The 24,054-nt window shown below is 36.8% G+C and overlaps 1 protein-coding gene across 2 annotated transcripts in view; it reads left to right on the top strand.

The window, feature by feature from the left end:
* Positions 1 to 23,190, top strand: part of LOC144379985 (uncharacterized) — a 200,573-nt gene extending 177,383 nt beyond the window's left edge. Inside the window, exons 4-5 of one of the 2 annotated variants that reach the window (XR_013443610.1) lie at positions 2,101 to 2,171; positions 22,876 to 23,190. The gene's annotated coding sequence lies outside the window, so the exon portion shown is untranslated. Of the gene's footprint in view, positions 1 to 2,100; positions 2,172 to 2,362; positions 2,495 to 22,875 lie in introns of those variants that run through there. The other variant, XR_013443611.1, reaches the window with a different exon arrangement.
* The last annotated feature ends 864 nt before the right edge of the window (positions 23,191 to 24,054 follow it).

The raw sequence follows: 24,054 nt of genomic DNA on the forward strand, positions 1-24,054 counted from the left end.
AATATCGTCTTAAATATAAAAATATTTTCAGACTCCTGGGTGGCTCAGTCGGTTAAGCGTCCCACTCTTGATTTCAGCTCAGGTCATGATCTCAGGGTCGTGAGATGGAGCCCTGTGTTGGGCTCTGCGCTCAGTGGGGAATCTGCTTGAGATCTCCCCCTCTCCCTCTGCCCCTCCCCCCCAAAGAAAAAATATATAAATATTTTCTTAAATAGAAAAATAATATTCTCCAGGCAAATATTTATAAAACAACTTTTTTTTGCTATATAAACAAATCAGGAAAGAATATCTATAAGACTTTTTAATTTATTTCTAAAACTAATGGCCAGTATTTTTTTTTTTTTTTTAAGATTTTATTTATTTATTTGACAGAGAGACACAGCGAGAGAGGGAACACAAGCAGGGGGAGTGGGAGAGGGAGAAGCAGGCTTCCCGCTGAGCAGGGAGCCCGATGTGGGGCTCGATCCCAGGATCCCGGGATCATGACCTGAGCTGAAGGCAGACGCTTAACGACTGAGCCACCCAGGCGCCCCCCAGTATTTTTTTTAAAACAATCATTTGGTAAGTAGATTTAGAACGCATCTGCCTGGCTATGACCCACAATATAAATATAGGTAATGTTAACCTCAATATAACCTCATTTGTTAAAGAACAAATTTCAATAAAAGTGTGTTCGGCTTACATGACATTTAGGGGGGTTAAATTTAAAAATTGCCCTAGGAATCTCATTATAGGCTGGTCTTTCCCATATGGAGGCCCCATGACCTTCTCCAAAAAGATCTCTGTGAAATGATAAGAAATGCTAATTTCAATTCTTAGTGTAATACAGTACACAATTACTAGTGTAAAACTAACTGGTGGTAGAATGATTATGTTAATTACACATATTTGAAACTGAAACTTATTTCCTACCTAATAGTCTTAGAATTAAGTGATAAGATTTGCTTTCATTATTCTTTCCCAGAGAAATTTAACCATAAATACTTTTCCACACATATGTATGTGTGTGCAGACACAACTGAATGAATCTGAATCTTTGCATTAATTGTAGCTTGTAGGGTTATGATGTCTCTATGTGCTTTTATCCTTTTACAGTGATTTTATATTGCTCCTTCTTGAAAGCAAATTGAATTTAAGTAGGTTTCACTTTAGGAAAAAATATTTTTCCAACTAATTTAAGAAAAACAACATTTTCCCTATGTTCCTAGAATATATTTGAAAGCTGAGGTTCTTTAAATGGTATTGTTTTTAACTTTTATAATGACTTTTTCTTGGGGTTTTATTTATAAAAACATTGTCGTTAAGGTTTTTCACCTTTAAATTTAATTTCTGATTTTTGCATATTTTCTTAATATTATCCGGGTTTATTTAATTTATTTTTTAAAGGTAATCTTTGAATGGCATTACTGCGATAATTATAATCTAATTCAAATTAGAGGCAATACAAAAAGTTTTAAGCATTATTATTTATAATACAATTCTGGTTAGTTTGTACACATTCTAAAATATGAATTATAAACCTTTTGTAAGGGATTCTAAATGTTATAAATTCCAATATATTAAATATAAGAGAAGTATAAATCCCATATAGTATTATTACCAGTATTTCTAAATTATAAAAACATTTGGAGTTCAACAATTGGCCAAATTTGCTAAAGTAAAAAAAAAAAAAAAACACAAAACAAAAACTGTAGGGAATTGAGAAGAGAAAATGAGTTTCTCTTCACAGATTTTGACCCAATGTTCTAAGTGGGTCATAAAATTTATTTTAGTGGATTAAGTTCTACTATCTGTTACTCTCGGGTAATAGTTACATTTAATTTGTTTTATTAAAGTATGCTTTAGTTTTAGTTTACTTCCTGATGGCTCTTGAATCAAGATATTAGTTGATTCATTTGAATGAATCTAATTAAAAGGCTATGATTGAGAAATGAAAGGGAGGGAGTTTTTGTTATAATATGTAGACTTCTTAAATATCAGAAATTGTTTGTGGAAGAATGGGCTACCATGCAAGCAGTGCTTAACATGGAACCTAGCAGAAGAGTAAGAGTAGTTTTACCTGCAACAAAAATGTTCCAATTTATTTTTCTAACTGACTAGATGGCTGGCAGCTTCCCTGACAGGTGCCCATCACGGTGCAGAATTCAAGGATCCACAGACATCTGGAATAGGTAAGTTTGGTAAGAGTTTTTTCATCAAACATGTGCTTACTGAATCTTGTTCTCTCAGTATATTTTCTATCATCAATTTAAGGATATCTTCCCATGAAAAATATTTCACCCCAAAGATTTAATAAACTTAAACAAAAGATGAGCAGCTTAAAAGAAAATGTAAAAACAACTTCTTTCTGAAATTAATAAAGGTATCTTGAAGAAACCTCAAGGAGACTGGAAGTGGAAATTACAAGAAACTGTACCAGTTGGGGTGGAGAAAATTAGAAGAGTCAGTTGCAGGATAAAATGAGACTTACACTTCATGAACAGTAGAGAATCAGGGTGGGTGTTGATATTCTCCCAACGACTTCTCAGTGCTGTTTTGTTGCACTGTTGTTAACATGCGGGGAAATTTTCAAATCCTTCCTTAATCTTTACCTGCTAATGGAAAAAATGTTTGTTGCTCTTAGCATATTATGGAATTATAAATGTGTTGCCTAATTCTGCCTCCTTCCTACTGTATATTTGGGGAGATAATATCAAAGCCCTGAGGAAGAATCACAGAAATCTGTTTTCTTTTTGAATTCAACACTGTTGACAGGGATTAGATTTATAACGGTTTTCAGGGAGACCTCAACACTGTGGAAAGTGGACTAGTAATAAATTCACTTGCTGGTTTGGGTTACATGATGTTAAAAGTTTGAATATTTATTTATCTATAACAAGATACATGTATATCTAGAAAAAAATCTTTACATATATTGAACAACAGAAAAGGTAAAGAAACTTTGGGTTGTTTTTTAAGATAATGGGCAAGCTTCATTTCATAAAGTATGAGGAGATGGAATCTTGTGGAATGAAAGAAGAAAAACTAGTAACAAATCTGGCTCATGTTTGAAACAGAAAGAGGCTCCCTCTCTCCTCAGATGCCTCCTCAGAGTCTGAGGCTGGGATATAAATGGGGGTTTGGTGGTGTGAGATGAGATGATGGATGAGGGTCTCCCCTGGTTGCCAGAGGATCTGTGACCAGCACAAAAACTGCTTGGTCTGGGTTAATTAATTGCAGGAACAGTTTATTCAGATGCAGGGCAAGCACCTTGGCTAAAATCTCAGCATCTGTGTTGATTAAAGATCTGAGGCTGAAGGAAGCACATAGTTGGGGGTCTTAGATGGGTTTGGGAGCCATATGGGCTTCTTTAATGAGGGAGGGCTTCTGTGATCCAAGTCTCAAAGCTATGTTGTTCTAGTCAGCATTAATGGACTATCTCTTGTCCAGCACCAAGGCACCTTACAGTACTATTAAGGGCAAAATTTTTTTCCTAGTTATTTGTTTCAATAATCCATTTAAGACCTCACTATTAGTTTTCTTATTTTACAGACCGAGTGATAAGAAAATAGGGTACAAAATCTTGCTAGTCTCAAGTCCATGGCAGACCCTGAACAGAAATCTATGTTTTGAATTTCACTGCCAATGAAATGTCCACTAGGGCTATGAGGGCACTTTTTTTTTTAAAGATTTTATTTATTTATTTGAGAGAGAGAATGAGATAGAGAGAGAGAGCATGAGAGGGGAGAGGGTCAGAAGGAGAAGCAGACTCCCTGCTGAGCACGGAGCCCGATACGGGGCTCGACCCCAGGACTCCAGGATCATGACCTGAGCCAAAGGCAGTCGCTTAACCAACTGAGCCACCCAGGCGCCCCAATGAGGGCACTTTTAAGATGTGAGTTGTGGAATTTATATTCCCAGAAATTTTATCTTCAGGACATTATGTCTAATCAGTTTTTCTTGGCCTTGAGCTTCTGCTTATTATAGCTATGGAAATGGACACAGGTTCAAATGAAAAGGGAATTACAATAAAAACGGAAAATTCTGAGAGACGTCAATAAAACCGAACTCCTTTTAGCTACACAATCCCTTGGGACATTCATAATTTGATAATGTTATGACTTAATTGCTTATAAAAACTGTTTATGGACCTTATTTAAGGATTGTTAAGAATTGTGGAGTTATACCACACAAGTATCTAAGTCAGATGCAAGTTTAGACACTCACTTTGGGAAACAAAGCTTCTGTCTTCAGCAACATTTTTCCTCAAGTGCTTCGTTCTCTTCACTCATTTTGATTTCCATAGAGATTTAAGTCAACTACTGGTAGTAGAGTCTATTCATCTAGATCACCAGTCTGAATCACCTCTTTATTTTGTAATTTTTTAAACCTTTGTTATTAAATATATACATGAGGGCACATAATGCTCAAGTAGGTTTCTAAAATAACAATAAAATAAGCATCCATTTCACCCCCACCTTAGGAATTAGTACATCATTAGTTCTTCCTGTGCTCCTCCAACCCCTTTCAGAGATAACCACCATTATGCATTTCTAAGACACTTTGTTTTTCTTTTCTTTTAAGTTTTCCACCTATATATGATTTTGCACCTACATATAATTTGGAATCAATTGTATGTTTTGTTCTTTTTTTAAAAGATTTTATTTATTTATTTGAGAGAGAGAATGAGAGAGAGAGAGAGAACATGAGAGGGGGGAGGGTCAGAAGGAGAAGCAGATTCCCTGCTGAGCAGGGAGCCTGATGTGGGACTCGATCCTGGGACTCCAGGATCATGACCTGAGCCAAAGGCAGTTGCTTAACCAACTGAGCCACCCAGGTACCCCGTATGTTTTGTTCTGAAACTCATCTTTGTTTCTCACTCTTATGTTCCAGAGATTCATCCATGTGTATGTGTGTATAACTGTGGTTCATTAATTTATGCTGGTATAGAATAATTCATTGAATGAAGATACCATAATTTATCAATCCGTTCTACAGATGGAAGATTTTGGATGGCTTCAATTTGTTGCTCTTGGGAAGAGAGCTAATATAAACCTGTCCTCTGGCACAAATGGGCAAGACTTTCTCTAGATAGAGACCTAGGAGTAGAATTACTGGATCATGAAACTGAAAATTTCTGGGTTATGTCTAATGGTCTTTTAAAGTGATTTGTACCAATTTTCACACTTACTAGCAATATATGAGAGTTCCTGAGGCTTCAAGTCTCTGCCAACACTTAATATGGGTAAAATATGTATATTTGTAATTATGTTGTTGTGATATCATGTGTCATTATAATTTTAATTAATATTTCACTAGTTAATCATGAGATCCAGCACATTTTTATCTGTTTTAATTTTTGTGAAATGTCTTTCAATATCTTTTGTGAAACGTCTTTGCCATTTTTCTTTTTTTTTTTTTTCAGTATTTTATTTTATTTATTTATTTATTTATTTTTAATTTTATTATGTTATGTTAGTCACCATACAATACATCATTAGTTTTTGATGTGGTGATCCATGATCCATTGTTTTCATATAACACCCAGTGCTCCATGCAGTACGTGCTCTTCTTAATACCCATCACCGGGCTAACCAATCCCCCCTCCCCCCTCCCCTCTAAAACCCTGTTTGTTTCTTAGAGTCCATAGTCTCTCATGGTTCATCTCTCCCTCCAATTCCCCCCCTCATTTTTCCTTTCCTTCTCCTAGTGTCCTCCATGTTATTCCTTATGTTCCACAAATAAGTGAAACCATGTGATAATTGACTTTCTCAGCTTGACTTATTTCACTTAGCATAATCTCCTCCAGTCCCATCCATGCTGATGTAAAAGTTGGGTATTCATCCTTTCTGATGGCTGAGTAATATTCCATTGTATATATGGACCACATCTTCTTTATCCATTCATCTGTTGAAGGGCATCTTGGCTCTTTCCACAGTTTGGCTATTGCGGACATTGCTGCCATGAACACTGGGGTGCATATCGCCCTTCTTTTCACTACATCTGTGTCTTTGGGGTAAATACCCAGGAGTGCAATTGCTGGGTCATAGGGTAGCTCTATTTTTAAACTTTTGAGGAACCTCCACACTGTTTTCCAAAGTGGCTGTACCAACTTGCATTCCCACCAACAGTGTAAGAGGGTTCCCCTTTCTCCACAACCTCTCCAACATTTGTTGTTTCTTTCCCTGTCCATTTTGGCCATTCTAACTGGTGTAAGGTGGTATCTCAATGTGGTTTTGATTTGGATTTCCCTGATGGCTAATGATGATGAACACTTTTTCATGTGTCTCTTAGCCATTTGTTTGTCTTCTTCAGAGAAGTGTCTTTTCATATCTTCTGCCCACTTTTTGACTTGATTATTTGTTTTTGGGTGTTGAGTTTGAGTTCTTTATAGATCTTGGATACCAGCCCTTTATCTGTAGTGTCATCTGCAAATATCTTCTCCCATTCTGTGGGTTGCCTCTTTGTTTTGTTGACTGTTTCCTTTGCTGTGCAGAAGCTTTTTATCTTGATGAAGTCCCAAAAGTTCATTTTTGCTTTTGTTTCACTAGCTTTTGGAGATGTATCTTGAAAGAAGCTGCTGTGGGCGATGTCAAAGAGGTTACTGCCTGTGTTCTCCTCTAGGATTTTGATGGATTCCTGTCTCACATTGAGTTCTTTCATCCACTTGAGTTTATCTTTGTGAATGGTGTTAGAGAATGGTCAAGTTTCATTCTTCTGCATGTGGCTGTCCAATTTTCCCAGCACCATTTATTGAAGAGACTGTCTTTTTTCCATTGCATGTTTTTTCCTGCTTTGTCAAAGATTATTTGACCATAGAGTTGAGGGTCCATATCTGGGTTCTCTATTCTGTTCCATTGGTCTGTATGTCTGTTTTTGTGCCAGTACCATGCTGTCTTGCTGATCACAGCTTTGTAATATAGCTTGAAATCAGGCAACGTGATGCCCCCAGCTTTGTTTTTCTTTTTCAACATTTCCTTGGCGATTCAGGGTCTTTTCTGATTCCATACAAATTTTAGGATTGTTTGTTCCAGCACTTTGAAAAATGTCATTGGAATTTTGATCGGGATGGCATTGAAGGTATAGATTGCTCTGGGTAGCATAGACATTTTAACAATGTTTATTCTTCCGATCCATGAGCATGGAATATTTTTCCATATTTTTGTGTCTTCTTCAATTTCTTTCATGAGTGTTTTGTAGTTCCTAGAGTATAGATCCTTTACCTCTTTGGTTAGGTTTATTCCGAGGTATCTTATGGTTTTTGGTGCTATTGTAAATGGAATCGTTTCTCTAATTTCTCTTTCTACAGTTGCGTTGTTAGTGTATAAGAAAGCAACTGATTTCTGTGCATTGATTTTGTATCCTGCCACATTACTGAATTGCTGTATGAGTTCTAGTAATTTGGGGGTGGAGTCTTTTGGGTTTTCCACATAAAGAGAGAGTTTGACTTCTTCTTTGCCAATTTGAATACCTTTTATTTCTTTTTGTTGTCTGATTGCTGTTGCTAGGACTTCTAGTACTATGTTGAACAATAGTGGCGAGAGTGGGCATCCTTGACGTGTTCCTGATCTTAAGGGAAAGGCTCTCAGCTTTTCCCCATTGAGGATGATATTCGCTGTGGGTTTTTCATAGATGGATTTTATGAACTTGAGGAATATTCCCTCTATCCCTATACTCTGAAGAGTTTTAATCAGGAAAGGATGTTGTATTTTGTCAAATGCTTTTTCTGCATCAATTGAGAGGACCATATGGTTCTTCTCCCTCCTCTTATTAATGTGTTCTATCACACTGATTGATTTGCGATTGTTGAACCACGCTTGCATCCCGGGGGTAAATCCCACTTGGTCGTGGTGGATGATCCTTTTAATGTATTGTTGGATCCTATTAGCTAGGATTTTGTTGAGGATTTTGGAATCCATATTCATCAGGGATATCAGTCTGAAATTCTCCTTTTTGTTGGGGTCTTTGCCTGGTTTGGGGATTAAGGTAATGCTGGCCTCATAGAATGAGTTTGGAAGTTTTCCTTCTGTTTCTATTTTTTGAAACAACTTCAGTAGAATAAGTATTATTTCTTCTTTGAATGTTTGGTAGAATTCCCCAGGGAATCCATCAGGCCCTGGACTCTTGTTTTTTGGGAGGTTTTTGATCACTGCTTCAATCTCGTTACTGGTTATTGGCCTATTCAGGTTGTCAATTTCTTCCTGTTTCAGTCTTGGCAGCTTATAAGTTTCCAGGAAGCCCTCCATTTCATCCAGATTGCTCAGTTTATTGGCATATAGTTGTTGATAATAATTTCTAATAATTGTTTCTATTCCCTTGGTGTTAGTCATGATCTCTCCCCTTTCATTCATAATTTTATTAATTTGGGTCCTTTCTCTTTTCTTTTGCATAAGTCTGGCCAGTGGTTTATCGATCTTATTAATTCTTTCAAAGAACCAACTTCTAGTTTCGTTGATCTGATCTACTGTGTTTCTGGTTTCTAATTCATTGATCTCTGCTTTAATTTTAATTATTTCTCTTCAAATGCGTGGCTTAGGCATCGTTTGTTGCTTTTTCTCTAGTTCTTTAAGGTGTAGAGTTAGTTGGTGAATTCGGGATTTTTCTGTTTTTTTGAGTGAGGCTTGGATGGCTATGTATTTCCCCCTTAGGACCGCCTTTGCAGTATCCCATAGGTTTTGGACCAATGTGTTTTCGTTCTCATTGATTTCCATGAATTGTTTAAGTTCTTCTTTGATTTCCTGGTTGACCCAAACATTCTTGAGCAGAGTGGTCTTTAGCTTCCAAGGGTTTGAATTTCTGCCAAATTTTTTCTTGTGATTGAGTTCCAGTTTTAAAGCATTGTGGTCTGAGAATATGCAGGGAATAATCTCAATCTTTTGGTATCGGTTGAGACCTGATTTGTGACCCAGTATGTGGTCTATTCTGGAGAAAGTTCCATGTGCGCTTGAGAAGAATGAGTATTCTGTTGTTTTAGGGTGGAATGTTCTGTAAATATCTATGAGGTCCATCTGGCCCAATGTATCATTCAAAGCTCTTGTTTCCTTGTTGATTTTCTGCTTAGATGATCTGTCCATTGCTGAGAGTGGAGTATTGAGGTCTCCTACAATTAACTTATTGTTATCAATATGACTCTTTATTTTGGTTAACAGTTGGCTTATGTAGATGGCTGCTCCCATGTTGGGGGCATAGATATTTACAACTGTTAGATCTTGTTGGATAGACCCTTTAAGAATGATATCGTGTCCTTCTGTGTCTCTAATTACAGACTTTAGATGGCATTGAAGGTATAGATTGCTCTGGGTAGCATAGACATTTTAACAATGTTTATTCTTCCGATCTAATTTGTCTGATATAAGAATTGCTACCCCAGCTTTCTTTTGAGGTCCACTGGCATGGAAGATAGATCTCCATCCCTTCACTTTCAGTCTGGATGTATCTTTAGGTTCAAAATGAGTCTCTTGTAGGCAGCATATGGATGGGTCCTGTCTTTTTATCCAATCTGCAACCCTGTGCCATTTTATGGGAGCATTTAGGCCATTCACGTTGAGAGTGATTATTGAAAGATATGAATTAATTGTCATCATGTTGCCTGTGAAGATGTTTTTTTTTTTTTTAAGATTTTATTTATTTATTTGAGAGAGAGAATGAGATAGAGAGAGCATGAGAGGGGGGAGGGTCAGAGGGAGAAGCAGACTCCCCACTGAGCAGGGAGCCCGATGTGGGACTCGATCCCAGGACTCCAGGATCATGACCTGAGCCGAAGGCAGTCACTTAACCAACTGAGCCACCCAGGCGCCCAAAGATGTTGTTTTTATAGACTGTCCCTATAAATTTCTGTTGTATATCACTCTTGGGGTCTTTCTCCTTTTATAGAACCCCCTTTCATATTTCTTGCCGGGCTGGCTTAGTGGTCACATATTCTTTCAGTTTCTGCTGGTCGTGGAAGCTCTGCATCTCTTCATCCATTCTAAATGACAGCCTTGCCGGATAAAGTATTCTTGGCTGCATGTTCTTCTCATTTAGTACCCTGAATGTGTCTTGCCACGCCTTTCTGGCTTGCCAGGTCTCTGTGGATAGGTCTGACGTTATTCTGATGTTCCTCCCTCTGTACGTAAGGAATCTCTTACCCCTAAGTGCCCTTAAGATGGTTTCCTTGGTTCTAAAATTTGCAAGTTTTACTATTACATGCCGGGGTGTATTGGCCTGTTTTCCTTGATCTTGGGAGGGGTCCTCTCTGCCTCTAGGACACGAATGATTATTTCATTCCCCAGATTAGGGAAGTTCTCAGCTATGGTTTGCTCAAATACATCTTCTAGTCCTCTCTCTCTCTCCACTCCCTCCAGGATTCCTATTATTCTGACATTGGAACGGTTCATGGTGTCACTTATTTCTCTGATTCTATTTTCATGGATTCTGAGTTGTTTTTCCCTGGCCTCCTCTTTTCCCTTTTTATCTATTATATTGTCTTCCAGGTCGCTTATTCGTTCTTCTGCCTCACTTACCCTAGCTGTTAAGATTATCTAGATGGGATTGGATCTCATTGATAGCATTTTTAAGTTCTGCCAATTCGCCTTTCATTTCTGCGCTTAGAGACTCTATGTTGTCATTAATTGATTTCTCCATTCTAGCCATTGTCTTCACAATTGCTAGCCTGAATTCCATCTCCGACATCTTGGTTATATCTGCATCCATTTGTAAATCTGCAGCATAAGTCATAATCTCTGAGTCTTTTCTATTTTGGGGGTTCCTCCTCCTAGTCATTCTGTTGATGGGTGTTTGAGGGAATGTACAGAGTCCAAATTATTGACCAGAACCCAAGCAAGATGCACCTGTTTTCTTGGGACCTTAGGGTTGCTGGCCTCTTGTTTTCCCAGCCTGTCTTCTGCGGGAGGGGCCTGCCGCGCTGTTACTCAGGCAACCCTGTTTGGGCGGAGTTGCCCTGCCCCCCTGTGGCGGGGGATGGGCTCAGCGGGAATCAGTTTTGGGGGCTTTTGTTCTCTGGTGGCTTTCCCTGGTGGCTTTCCATGTGTCTTCCACAAGTCAGAGCAGAAGAGACCATTTCCAACCCTCTGCCTCGGAGCAGAGAGACCGCAGTCTGTTCTTCAGTGAGCTCTGCAGGCCACACTGTTTCCGTTTCTGTCCGTCTGCTGTAAACTGCAGCGTCCTGGGTTGTGCGCCCCTCCGCAGCGCCCCCAGTCCTGCCTCCAGGTCGGGGCACGTCTCTGCCCTTTGTGCTTCTAAAACCGCCAGCTGCTCCCAGTTCGCCAGCACGACCCCACTGCTCTGGATTTCCGTCCCGGGGGCTGCAGTTCGCAGGTGCGACCCCACCGCTCCAGGTTTCTGCCCCGGGGGTTGCCCTAAAGTCCTTTCCCCGCCACTACCATTCTGCGAGTCTGTGCCCCGTCCGCAGTAGGCGAGGCTGTCGCTCACCGGCAGTGTAGGATCCCCACGGCCAGGCTCCCTCCCGCTGCCGTTTATCCTCCGATATCTGCCCGCGGAATCAGGGCTCCCTGCTTCGTACCTCAAAACCAACCGCCTGCGATATTCTGTTTGTAGAGATCCAGATCTTCTTACATCTCAGGCTGGTTTTGTGGGTGCTCAGAGTGGTCTGGTAGATATCCAGCTCAATTCTGGGGACCAGTTGAAATAGGGTCCCCTACTCCTCCACCATCTTTCCTTCCATCTTTGCCATTTTTCTACTGGATTATTGATAATTTAAAAAATACTCATTCTTTATATAGTCTATATACTAATTTTACATGAAATGTCTTCCATTTTTCTATTGGATTATTGGTAATTTAAAAATTTTCTTATTCAGGGCATCTGGGTGGCTCAGTTGGTTAAGCAGCTGCCTTCGGCTCAGGTCATGATATCAGGGTCCTGGGATCGAGTCCCACATCGGGCTCCCTGCTCAATGGGGAGCCTGCTTCTCCCTCTCCCTCTGCCTGCCGTTTCCCCTGCTTGTGCGCTCTCTCTCTGTCAAATAAATAAATAAAATCTTTAAAAAAAATCTCTAAAAATTTCTTATTCATTCTTTATATGGTCTATATACTAATCCATTGTAGGTAAGGCCAATATCTTCTAATTTGTGGCTATCTTTTCACTGCCTTTATTGTGCCTATTGATGAATAGGAGTGCTGAATATTTTAATTTCTTTTTTCTTTTTAAGTTTTATTTTAATTCCAGTTAGTTAACATACAGTATTATATTTGTTTCAGGTGCCCAATATACTAATTCAACATTTCCATACATCACCTGGTGCTCATCACAAGAACACTCCTAAATCCCAATCACCTGTTTAACCCATCACCCCACCCACCTCCCCTCTGGCAACCATCAGTTTATTCTCTGTAGTTAAGAGTCTTATTTCTTGGTTTCCCTCTCTTTTTTCTCCCCTTATGTGCATTTGTTTTGTTTCTTAAATTCCACATATGAGTGAAATCATATGGTATTTGTCTTTCTCTGACTTATTTTGCTTAGCATTATACCCTCTAGCTCCATCAGTGTCATTGCAAATGGCAGGATTTCATTCTTTTTTATGGCTGAGTAATATTCCATTATATGTATGCACATATATATAATATATATACTAATCCATTATATTATATATAGTAATAACTAATCCATATATTATATATATTCACCACACCTTCTTTATCCATACATCAATTGATGGACACTTGGGCTGCTTCCATATCTTGGTTATTATAAATAATGCTGCTGTAATTATAGGGGTGCATGTTTCCTTTGAACTAGTGTTCTTGTATTCTTTGGGTACATACCAAATAGTGCAATTGCTGGATCGTAAGGTAGTTCTATTTTTAAGTTTTTGAGGAACACTTTCTCCACCATCCCTAACCCCTGGTAACCACTAATCTGATCTTCATTTCTATCATTTTGTCCTTTTAAGAATGATATATAAATGGAATTATATAGTATATAACTTTTTGAGATTGACTATTTTCTTTCAGCATAATTTCTTTTAGATTCATCTAAGTTGTATATATATCAATAGTTTGTTCCTTTTTATTACTGAGTATCGTTCCATAGAATAAATGTAGCACAGTTGGCTTAACGTTTCACTCATTAAAGGACATCTGAATGTTTCCAGGTTTGGCTATTACAAATAAAATTTTGTGAGACTCTAAATTGTTGGGTTTTTTGAAGATTTGAGAGAGAGAGAGAGTGAGTGGGGGAAGGGGCAGAGGGAGAGAAACCCAAGCAGACTCTGTGCTGAGTGCAAAGCCCAACATGGGGCTAGATCTCACAACCCTGAGATCATGACCTGAGCCAAAATCAAAAGTTGGACACTCCACCAACTGAGCCACCCAATAGGTGCCCCTAAATTATCTTTAAAAAATAATGAATAGACTATATTTAAGAGAAGTTTTAGGTTGATAAGAAAATTGAGTGGAAAGTACACTGAGTTCCCATATAAAACCCCTTCCCCCTCAGTTTTTCTTCTTATTAATATCTGGCATTAGTGTGGTACATTTGTTACAATTGATGAGTCACTATTGATACAATAGTATTAACTAAAGCCCATAGTTCATACATTAGGATTCTCTCTTGGTGTTGTACATTATATGGGTTTGGAAAAATGTATAATGGCATGTTTTCACCATTATAGTTTCATTCAGAATAGTTTCCCTGCCCAGAAAATTCTCTGCGCTCTGCCTCTTCATCCCTCCCTCCCCTCAACCCTGGGCAACCACTGATCTTTTTACTGTCTCCATTAGTTTTACCTTCTCCAGAATATCATATAGTTGGAATCATAAAGTATGTGGCCTTTCCAGATTGGCTTTTTTCACTTAATAATATGCACTGAGGTCTCTCGTGTCTGCTCATGGTTTTATAGCCCATTGCTTTTTAGAGCTGAAATATTTGAATGTACCACAGTTTATTCATCTGTTTACCTCCTGAAGGAAAACTTGGTTATTTCCAAGTTTGGGCAGTTATGAATAAAGCTGCTATAAACATCTGAGTATAGATTTTTGTGTGGACATAGGTTTTCAGCTAATTTGGATAAATACCAATGTGCATGACTGCTGGATCATAGGGTAAGAGGATATTCAGTTTTGTAAGAAACCACCAATTGTCTTCCAAAGTGGCTATAACATTTTGCATTCCCATCAGCAATGAATGAGAGTTCTTGTCGCTCCACCAAATGGTAATATTTGGTATTGTCAGTGCTTGGGAGTTTGGTCATTCTAATATGTGTATAATGGCATCTTGTTGTTTTAATTCACAACTCTCTAGTGACATTTGATACTGGTCATCTTTTCATAGGCTTATTTGCCATCTGTTTATGTTTGTTAGTGTGCGTCTGTTCAGGGTCTTTTGCCCATTTTAAAATCATGTTGTTAGTTTTATTGTTGAGTTTTAAGAGTTCTTTGTATAATAATCCTTTATTAGTTATATCTTTTGCAAATATTTTTCTCCTAATCTGTGGCTTGTCTGCTCATTCTTGATAGTGTCTTTGCAAAGTAGTTTTTCATTTTAAAGAAGTCTTGCTTATCAATTATTTCCTTCATCTATCTTGCCTTTGTATGTAAGAGGTAATCGTCATAGGTTTTCTTCTATGTTATCTTCTAGCAGTTTTATAGCTTCGCATTTTACATTTAGGTTTATGATCCATTTGAGTGAATTTTTATGAAGGGCATACAGCGTGTGTCTAAATTCATTTTTTTGCAGATGGACGTCCAGTTGTTCAACCATTTGTTGAAAAGGCTATCTTTTCTCTGTTGTGTTGCTTTTCCTCTTTTGTCAAAGATCATCTGATTATATTACGTGCATCTATTTCTGGGCCATCTATTCTGTCCCATTCATCTGTCTATTATTTCATCAATGCCATGCTGTCTTGATTACTGTAGTCTTATAGTAAGTCTTTTTTTTTAAGATAATTTTTATTTATTTTTACTTTTAAAGATTTTTACTTATTTATTTGACAGAGAGAGACACAGAGAGAGAGAGGGAACACAAGCAGGGGGAATGGAAGAGGGAGAAGCAGGCTTCCCACCGAGCAAGGAGCCTGATGCGGAGCTTGATCCCAGGACCCTGGGATCATGACCTGAGCCGAAGGCAGACCCTTAATGACTGAGCCACCCAGGCGCCCCTTATAATAAGTCTTAAAATTGAGTGGTATCAGTCGTCTGATTTTGTTCTCCTTCAATATTATGTTGACAGTTCTGGGTCTTTTGCCTCTCCATATAAATATTGGAATCAGTTTGTTAATATCCACAGAATAACTTGTTGGGATTTTGATTTGTATTCATTGTGTTTTAATATTCATTGATGGCCAACAATGTTGAGCATCTTTTTATTTATTTATGGCCATTTGCATTTTTCTTTGGTGAAGTGTGTTCAAATATTTTGCCTAATTTTCAAATTGAGTTATTTTCTCATTATTGAATTGAGAGAATTCTTTTTCTTTTCTCTCTTGAAGTCCTTTGTTAGATATGTGATTTGCAATTTTTTTCTCCCAGCCTGTAGCTTATCTTTTTATTCTCTTAATAGTGTATTTCACAGATAAAAGTTTTTAATTTTGATGAAATTTAATTTATCAAATATTTCTTAATTGATAGGGCCTCTTATGGCATATCTTAAAACTATTTTCCTAACCTAAGGTCACAATGATTTTCTCCTGTTTTCTTCTAAAAGATTTATAGTTTTATATTTTATATTTAAGTCTATGGTACATTTTGAGCTAATTTTTGTCAAATGTGTGAGGTATCAGTTGAGGTTCCTTTTTTTAACCAATGTATATTCAGTTGTTCAAAAAATTAGCAAAATTTATTGAGAAGACTATTTTTTTTTCCATTGAATTAACTTTTCTCCTTTGTCAGCAATTGGTTGATCATGTTTATATGAGTCTACTTCTAGATATATTTTCTGTTCCTTTGATCTGTGGTCTATACTTTCACCATTACAATATATTCTTGTTTGTTGTAGTTTTATAGTAAGACTTAAAGTTGGGTAGTGTGTCTTCCAAGTTTGTTCTTATTTTTCATAATTATATTTGTTATTTTAATTCATTTGCCTTTCATATAAATTTTAGAACCAGCTTGTCTATATCTACAAAAAATCCTGTGGGGCTTTTGATTGAAATTGTGTTAAGTCTTTTTTTTTTTAATTTTTAAAAGATTTTATCTATTTATTTGAGAGAGAGAGAGAGTGAGAGAGAGCATGAAAGTGAGGTGAGGGGCAGAGGGAGAAGCAAACTCCCCAGTGAGGAGGGAGCCTGATGTGGGGCTCCATCCCAGGACTCCAGGATCATGAGCTGAGCCAAAGGCAGACTCTTAACTGACTGAGCCACCCAGGTGTCCCTGTGTTAAGTCTACAGATAAATTTAGGAATTATTGATAAATTAACTATATTGAGTGTTTTAAATTATGAGCATGGTATTTTTTTTAACATTTTATTTATTTATTTGACAGAGAGAGAGATAGCGAGAACAGGAACACAAGCAGGGGGAGTGGGAGAGGGAGAAGCAGGCTTCCCGCCGAGCAGGGAGCCCAATGCAGGGCTTGATCCCAGGGCCCTGGGATCATGACCTAAGCCGAAGGCAGACGCTTAACGACTGAGCCACCCAGGCACCCCTGAGCATGGTATTTTTATCAGCTCATTTAGGTCTTTGATTTCTTTAATCAGCATTTTGTAGTCCTCAGCATACAGACCCTATACATCTTTCTTAAGATTCTTAAGTACTCAATTTTTTGAGCTATTTTATTTTATTTTATTTATTTTTTTTTTTTAAAGATTTATTTATTTATTTATTTGAGAGAGAGAGAATGAGAGAGCAAGCACATGAGAGGAGGGAGGGTCAGAGGGAGAAGCAGACTCCCTGCCGAGCAGGGAGCCCGATGCGGGACTCGATCCAGGGACTCCAGGATCATGACCTGAGCCGAAGGCAGTCGCTTAACCAACTGAGCCACCCAGGCGCCCTTTTTTGAGCTATTTTAAATGGTACTTTTTAAAGTTTGGTTTCCAATTGTTTATTGCTAGTATATAGAGACATAATTACTTTTATGTAAGTTGACTTGCATATTTTTGTATATCTGACCTTATATTCTGTGACCTTGCTAACTCATTTAGTTTTTTGTAAATTCTTTGGGGGTTTCCATGTAGAAAAACACCTTACTATCTTTGTCATTTCTTTACTTCTGCTTGCTGAAGTTTAATTTTCTCTCTCTCTCTCTTTTTTGTTTTTTGTTTTTTTTGTTTGTTTACTAAGATGGAATATTAGATTTTTTTATTTGACATCTCTATTCCTTCATAACATATGCATTTAATGGTATAAATTTTCCTCTAAGTATTGCTTTGGTGCATCCCACAATTTTGATATGTTGTATTTTCATTTTTTATTCACTTTAATATATTTCCTAATGTTCTTGACACTTCCTCTTTGACCAGTGGATTGTTTAGAAATTTGTTGTGTAATTTCCAAATATTTGGGGAGTTTCCAAATATCTTTTTGTTATTTACTTCTAGTTTAACTCCACTATGGTCAGAAAACATACTTTCTGTGTTTTTATTTTCTTTAAATTTGTTAAGGTTTGTTTTATGACAGAAGATATGGTCTATTTTTATAATGTTTCATGTGCACTTTAAAAAAATGTTTATTCAGCTGTTATTGGGTCAAGAGGTCTAAAAATTATAATTAAGTCAATCTGGTTGATGGTGGTTTTAGGTATTGTATGTCCTTACTGATTTCTGTCTAATCATTCCATAGATTACAAAGAGAGGGGTGTTAAAATCTCCAACTTTCATGGCGAGTTTTTCTATTTCTACTTTCAGTTCTACCATTTTTTGCTCTATGTATTTTGAAGATCTTTTGTTAAGTGCATTTACATTTAGGATAGCTATGCATTCTTGGTGCATTAGCCACTTTATCATGGGAATGTCCCTTTTTATCCCTGGAAATTTTTCTTCTTCAGAATTGTATTTTTCTGGATTGACATCAGCAAGATGGTGGAATAGGAGTACTCTACTATAGCCCTACCACAGAGCATCAATTCTGACAATTACCCAGGGATGAAAGTGCCTTTGTGAGAGTCTAGGAGTCCAGTGGAGAAGTTCCAGCACACTCTTGAGGCAAAAAAATTCCAGAGTAGATGCACTGAAGAGGATAAAAGAAACAGTTACATTTTGCCCATATCCCTTCTCCCCCAAAGCAGCATGGCTCAGTGCCAGGAAAGAGCTCGACAGCCCATGATTTTTTCCACAAAAGAAAGCAAGAGCTAGGCTTCTCCAGCTATGCAGGACACAGCCAAGAGGCCCACTTCTTTCTTCCTCCTTCTTTACTGGGATAATCTACAAAATCTACTGGGCTAGGAGAGGCTGGGAGACAATAGCCAGAGCTCAGAGTTCATCAAAGGGACACTACTAACTGTTTGACAGTTCTTCCTACTAACTGATTCATCATATCCACCAAGAGACTTGCCCACTACCCACTGGTGGACTCCTTGTCTGTGGACCCCCCCGCTGGCCCACAGGAGCCTTTATTGCTCTGTGTGCCTCACTCACACCCCTCACTCTCCCCTTCCCCACCCTCTGTGTCTAGCTCCCAGTGTGGGCTTCCATGGATGGCAAGAGTGAGCCTTTAGAGGCAATCAGCAAACAAGTGAAGAAAGTGAGCCAGACCATGGGATTAGGAAAATGTTCACAAACTTGACATTTCAGGGCACTGCTCTAGAGAAAACAAACAGGAAGTTCAAAGCATCCAGCCAGGTTTTGCAAGACTGAGAGAAGGCATACAATTTTAAGAATTCCCCCAAGAAGGAACAGGAAGTGTGAGTTAGTCACATCCATAGCAAAGGTGTGAGAAAGCCTCAGAATCTCTAAACAGATTGACAGGTGAAGGTATATCTCTCCCAGAGCAGTCAGGAAGACTGGAGGAGGTGATGCTTCTTCAAATGTAAAGACATCGGTGGAAACTTCAAAGAACACAAAAAATCAAAGAAATATGACTCCACAAAAGGAACACAATAGTTTTCCAGCAAAGGACCAAAAAGAAATGGAAATCTACAAATGGCCTGACAAATAATTTAAGATAATTATATTAAGGAAGTTCAGTGAGCTACAAAAGAACACAGAGAACTCAATGAAATGAAGAAAACAATATACAAACAAAACAAGAGTTTCAACAGAGAGAAAAAAAACAGAAATTCTGAAGCTGAAGAATACAAGAAATGAAGACTATAATAGAGAGCTTCAACAACAGGCAAGATCAGCGGAAGAAAGAATCCATGAACTCCAAGACAAGTCATTTGTAGTTATCCAGTCAGCACACAATAATACCACAGAAATACATAGTATCATAAGAGACTACTGTCAATAATTATATGCCAACAAACTGGATAACTTAGAAGAAATGATTGGATTCCTAGAAACATACAACCTACCAAGACTGAATCAGGAAGAAATAGAAAATCTGAATAGACCTATAACTGGTAAGGATTTTGAATCGGTAATCAAAAGTCCCCCAGTGAAGAAAACTCCAGGTGCAGATGGTTTCACTGGTGAATTCTTCCAAATATTTAAAGAAGAATTGATGCCAAACCTTCTCAAACTATTCTAAAACAATGAAGAGGAAGAAACACTTCTAAGCTCATTTTACGAGGCCAGCATTAGCAGACAAGGACACTATAAAAAAAACTATAGATCAATATCTCTGATGAATATAGATTTAAAAAGTCCTTAATAAAATCCTAGCAAACTGAATTAAACTGTACATTAAAAGGATCATACATCATGAGGCAGGATTTATCTCTGGGATGCAAGGATGTTTCAATAATCCATGTATTGATACACCACATTAACAGAATGAAGGATAGAAATCACATGATCATTTCAATAGATGCAGAAAAAGCATTGGGCAGTATTCAACATCCTTTCATTAAAAACTCTCAACAAATTAAGCATGGAAGGAATGTATTTCAACATAATAAAGACCATATATGAAAAGCCCACAGCTAACATCATACACAATGGTGAAAAGTTGAAAACTTTCCTCTAAGATTAGGAACAAGAAAAGAATGCCCACTCTTGACATTTCTGTTCAACACAATATTAGAAGTACTAGCTAGAGCAGTTAGGCAAGAAAAGAAATAAAAGGCTCAAATAGGAAAGAAAGAAGTAAAATTATCTCTGCAGATTACATAATCTTATATATAGAAAATTCTATATAAAAAACTGGTAAATTAGTTCAGTGAAGTTTCAGGATACAAAGTTATCATACAAAATTCAGTTGTATTTCTATACACTAACACTGAACTATCTTAAAGAGGAAGTAAGAAAATCCTATTTACAATATCATCAAAAACAATAAAATACTTAGGAATAAATTTCCAAGGAGGTAAAAGACCTGCACACTGAAAACTATAAAACATTAATGATAGAAATTGAAAAAGGCACACAAAAAAGAAAGATATTGCATTTTCTTAAAGTAGAAGAATTATGTTGTTAAAGTGTTTGTAGACTACCAAAGTAATCTATAGATTCAAAGTAATCACTATCAAAATTCAATAGCATTTTTCACAGAAATAGAAAAAACACTTCTAAAATTTGTATGGACACACAAAAGATCCTGAATAGCCAAACCAATCCTGAGCAAGAAGAACAAAGCAGGAAGTGTCGTGCTTTCAGATTTCAAACTATATTACAAAGCTATAGTAATCAAAACAGCATATACTGGCATAAAAACAGACACATAGACCAATGGAATAGAATAGAACTTCCAGAAATAAACCCACACACATCTGGGCAACTAATCTTCGATAAGAGTGTCAAGAACACTCAATGGGGAAAGAATACTCTCTTCAATAAGTGGTATTGGGAAAACTATATCCACATGGAAACGAATGAAACTGGACCTCTGTCTTACACTGCTCACAAAAATTAAACTCAAAATAGACCAAAGACTTAAATGTAGGACTTGAAACTATAAAAGCCCCAGAAGAAAAATCAGGAAAAATCTTTCTTGACATTGGTCTTCGCAATGAGTTTTTGGATATGACACCAAAAGGCAGCCAAAGCCAAAATAAGCAAGTGTGACTGAACCAAACTAAAAAGCCTCTGCACAGCAAAGGAAACAACAAAGTGAGAAAGCAACCTACTGAATCGGATAAAATATTTGCAAACCATGTATCTGATAAGGCACTAATAACTAAAAAATATAAAGAACTCTTACAACTCAATAGTCAAAAGCAAAACCAAACCAAACCCAAGTAATCCAATTTAAAAATTGCCAAAGGAGCTGGATTTTTCCATAGAAGACATACAATGGCCAACAGGTACATGAAAGGTGCTTAACATTAGTAATCATCAGGGCAATGCAAGTCAAAACCACCATGAGATATCCTCTCATTCCTGTTAGGATGGCAGTCATCAACAAGACAAGAGATAACAAGTATTGGTGAGGATGTGGAGAAAAGGGATCCCTTGTGCACTGTTAGTTGGATTATAAATTGGTACAGACATTATGGAAAACAGTATGGACATTACTCAAAAGTTTATAAATAAAATCAGCATATGATCCCACAATCCCATTTCTGGATATATATCTAAAGGAAATGCAGTCGTGGTCTTGAAGAGATAATCTGCACTCCCATGTTCATTTCAACATTATTCACAATAGTCAAGATGTGGAAACAATTTAAGTGTCCATGGATGGATGAATGGATAAAGAAAATGTGATACATATATCACATTATAATGGAATATTATTCAGACATAAAAAAGAAGAAAATCCCACCATTTGAAAAAAAAAAAAAATCTCACCATTTGCAACAATATGGATGTACCAGAGGGCACTCTGCTAAGTGAAATAAGACAAACAGAGAAAGACAAATATTGTATAGTATCACTTATATGTGGAATCTAAAAACAGAAAAAAAGTGTGGAACTCATAGAAATAGAGAATGGTGCTTGCCAGAGGATAAGGGATGGGGGAAATGAAATGTTGGTCAAAGGGTACAAACTTTCAGTTATAAGATGAGGCTCTAATATACTGCATGGTGACTATAGTTAATAACACTGTATTGTACACTTGAAATTTGTAAGAGAGTAGATCTTAAGCATTCTCACCACACACTCCAAAAGTAACATATGTGCTGTGATGGATATGTTAATTAGCTTGATGCTGGTAAATAATTCACAATGTAGATGCATATCAAATTATCACATTCTATACTTTAAATATATACCATTTGATTTGTCAGTTATATTTCAATAAATCTGGGGGGAAGGGAAAGAATTCTACTTTTTCTCATATTAATATGACTATTCTAGTTTTCTTTTGGTTCGTGACTGCATGGTATAAATCTTTTTCCGTTATTTAGATTTTAGCCTATCTATGTGTTTTAATATAAAAGGGGTTTCTTGTAGAATAAGAACCCAATTTTATTAGAGTATCAAATAACCTGATTATCCACCTATTGGCTGATTTTAGTCATATGACAATACCTACTTTCAAGGAAAGCTGTGTATTGTCGTCTATTAGCTTGCACACCCAAATACACATACATACACATAATTCACGTACATCCAAGTTTGTTTCTAAAGAAAAAGTGAGAGTGGATGTTTGACTTAACAGCTAGCTATCTCTGTTTTAATATATCTTTGTCATTTGTATCTGTCTTTACATATGAATTAGGACGTATGTAATCATTTTTTCCTTTTTGGAAAAATAATCAATTTATTTCATCATTTTATATAACAGTTGAAGTATCTTATTAATGTTATTCCTGCTCAAGTTATTCCACATGCATTGACTATGAAAACACATCATTCCCAGGAAAGTGTAGAGGGATAAGTTTTTGTCTTTGTTTGAAAAATATGCTTACTTCGTCAATGGGGTTGAACGTTTCAAATTTCTTAGCAGTCATTTGTTTTCAGCAACATACAGACTGTATCTGCCTCAGAAAGCATTTTTCTTCAAAACAAAGTTCGGAATTAGAATATCAGCCATCTGCAGTGTCTCCCTGTGAGATTGGAATCAATTTTCAGACTTCGAGGGACAAACTTTCATCCTAGGTGAACTCTGAGTATGAGTAGGTGTAGGAAGAGCTGCCTGGCTATTATGTGAAACCACTGTTGGAAGTAATCAGGTCACACATGGCATTTTATTAGGGTATTCCCCCTTTCCTGGTGAAAACAAGCTACTTTAATTTATTTTTAAACTCCCCAAATACAAATACTCCTTTATTATAATATGCTGATATCCAAATGCATGTTTCCTACATTTAAATATAGAACGTATCTTACTGTCAAACTGAATTCAATGTGTTGAAATAAAAAGCAGTAAACCTAGAAATTATTTATCAGCATTTGTGATGTTTTTCCCTTCCAGTTAGTTATATTTATCTAGGTTGAAGCAGCCAAAACAAAAAATTATATTTAGAGGGAAAACATTTAGCTGGATAATAGAACATACCATTATAAAACATTTTCCAACACTATTTTCCTTATTTTCACCTTAGCCCCCTTTTCTTTTTGATTGTCATTGTCCATTGAGCTACACTTGAAGATTAATTTAATTTTCCCTGAAATTTGGAAATTAATTTAAAGTCCAATAATATTTGAAACCATTCATTGTCCTGTTGTTCTATTTATACATTTTAATTTAGTGTGATTTTAAATGGGTTTTTCTAGTTTTGAAAAATATTTGTCATACTTTTTCTTTGAAAAGTAATGTATTAAATTTACTTCCTAAGATATATTCATATATCTTAAACATAAGATAGTTCTTAAAAGTAAAGAAAAATATTTGGCTAATAACACAGATTTACACATCATCTAAACCTGCACCAAACTTATAAATATGAACTAAATACCTGGATTTAGAGGGAGAAAAATTCACTGTAAGGTAGAAAGAAATAAATTCAAAACACTCATTTTTCAGACTCACAGATTATTACCCACATCAGCATGTATAAACAAATCCTTGTTTCCGCTTTGAACTATGAAATTTTAAATATTTCTTCATTCATAGGGAGAAAATTTTAAAAATTAAGATATAGCATGTAAATCTGAATGGAGTGTGGTGCTCTAAAGATGTGGAATGATTATTTAAAG

The sequence above is a fragment of the Halichoerus grypus genome, chromosome 14, assembly GCF_964656455.1.
Source record: "Halichoerus grypus chromosome 14, mHalGry1.hap1.1, whole genome shotgun sequence".
NCBI classification, from domain to species: Eukaryota; Metazoa; Chordata; class Mammalia; order Carnivora; family Phocidae; genus Halichoerus; species Halichoerus grypus.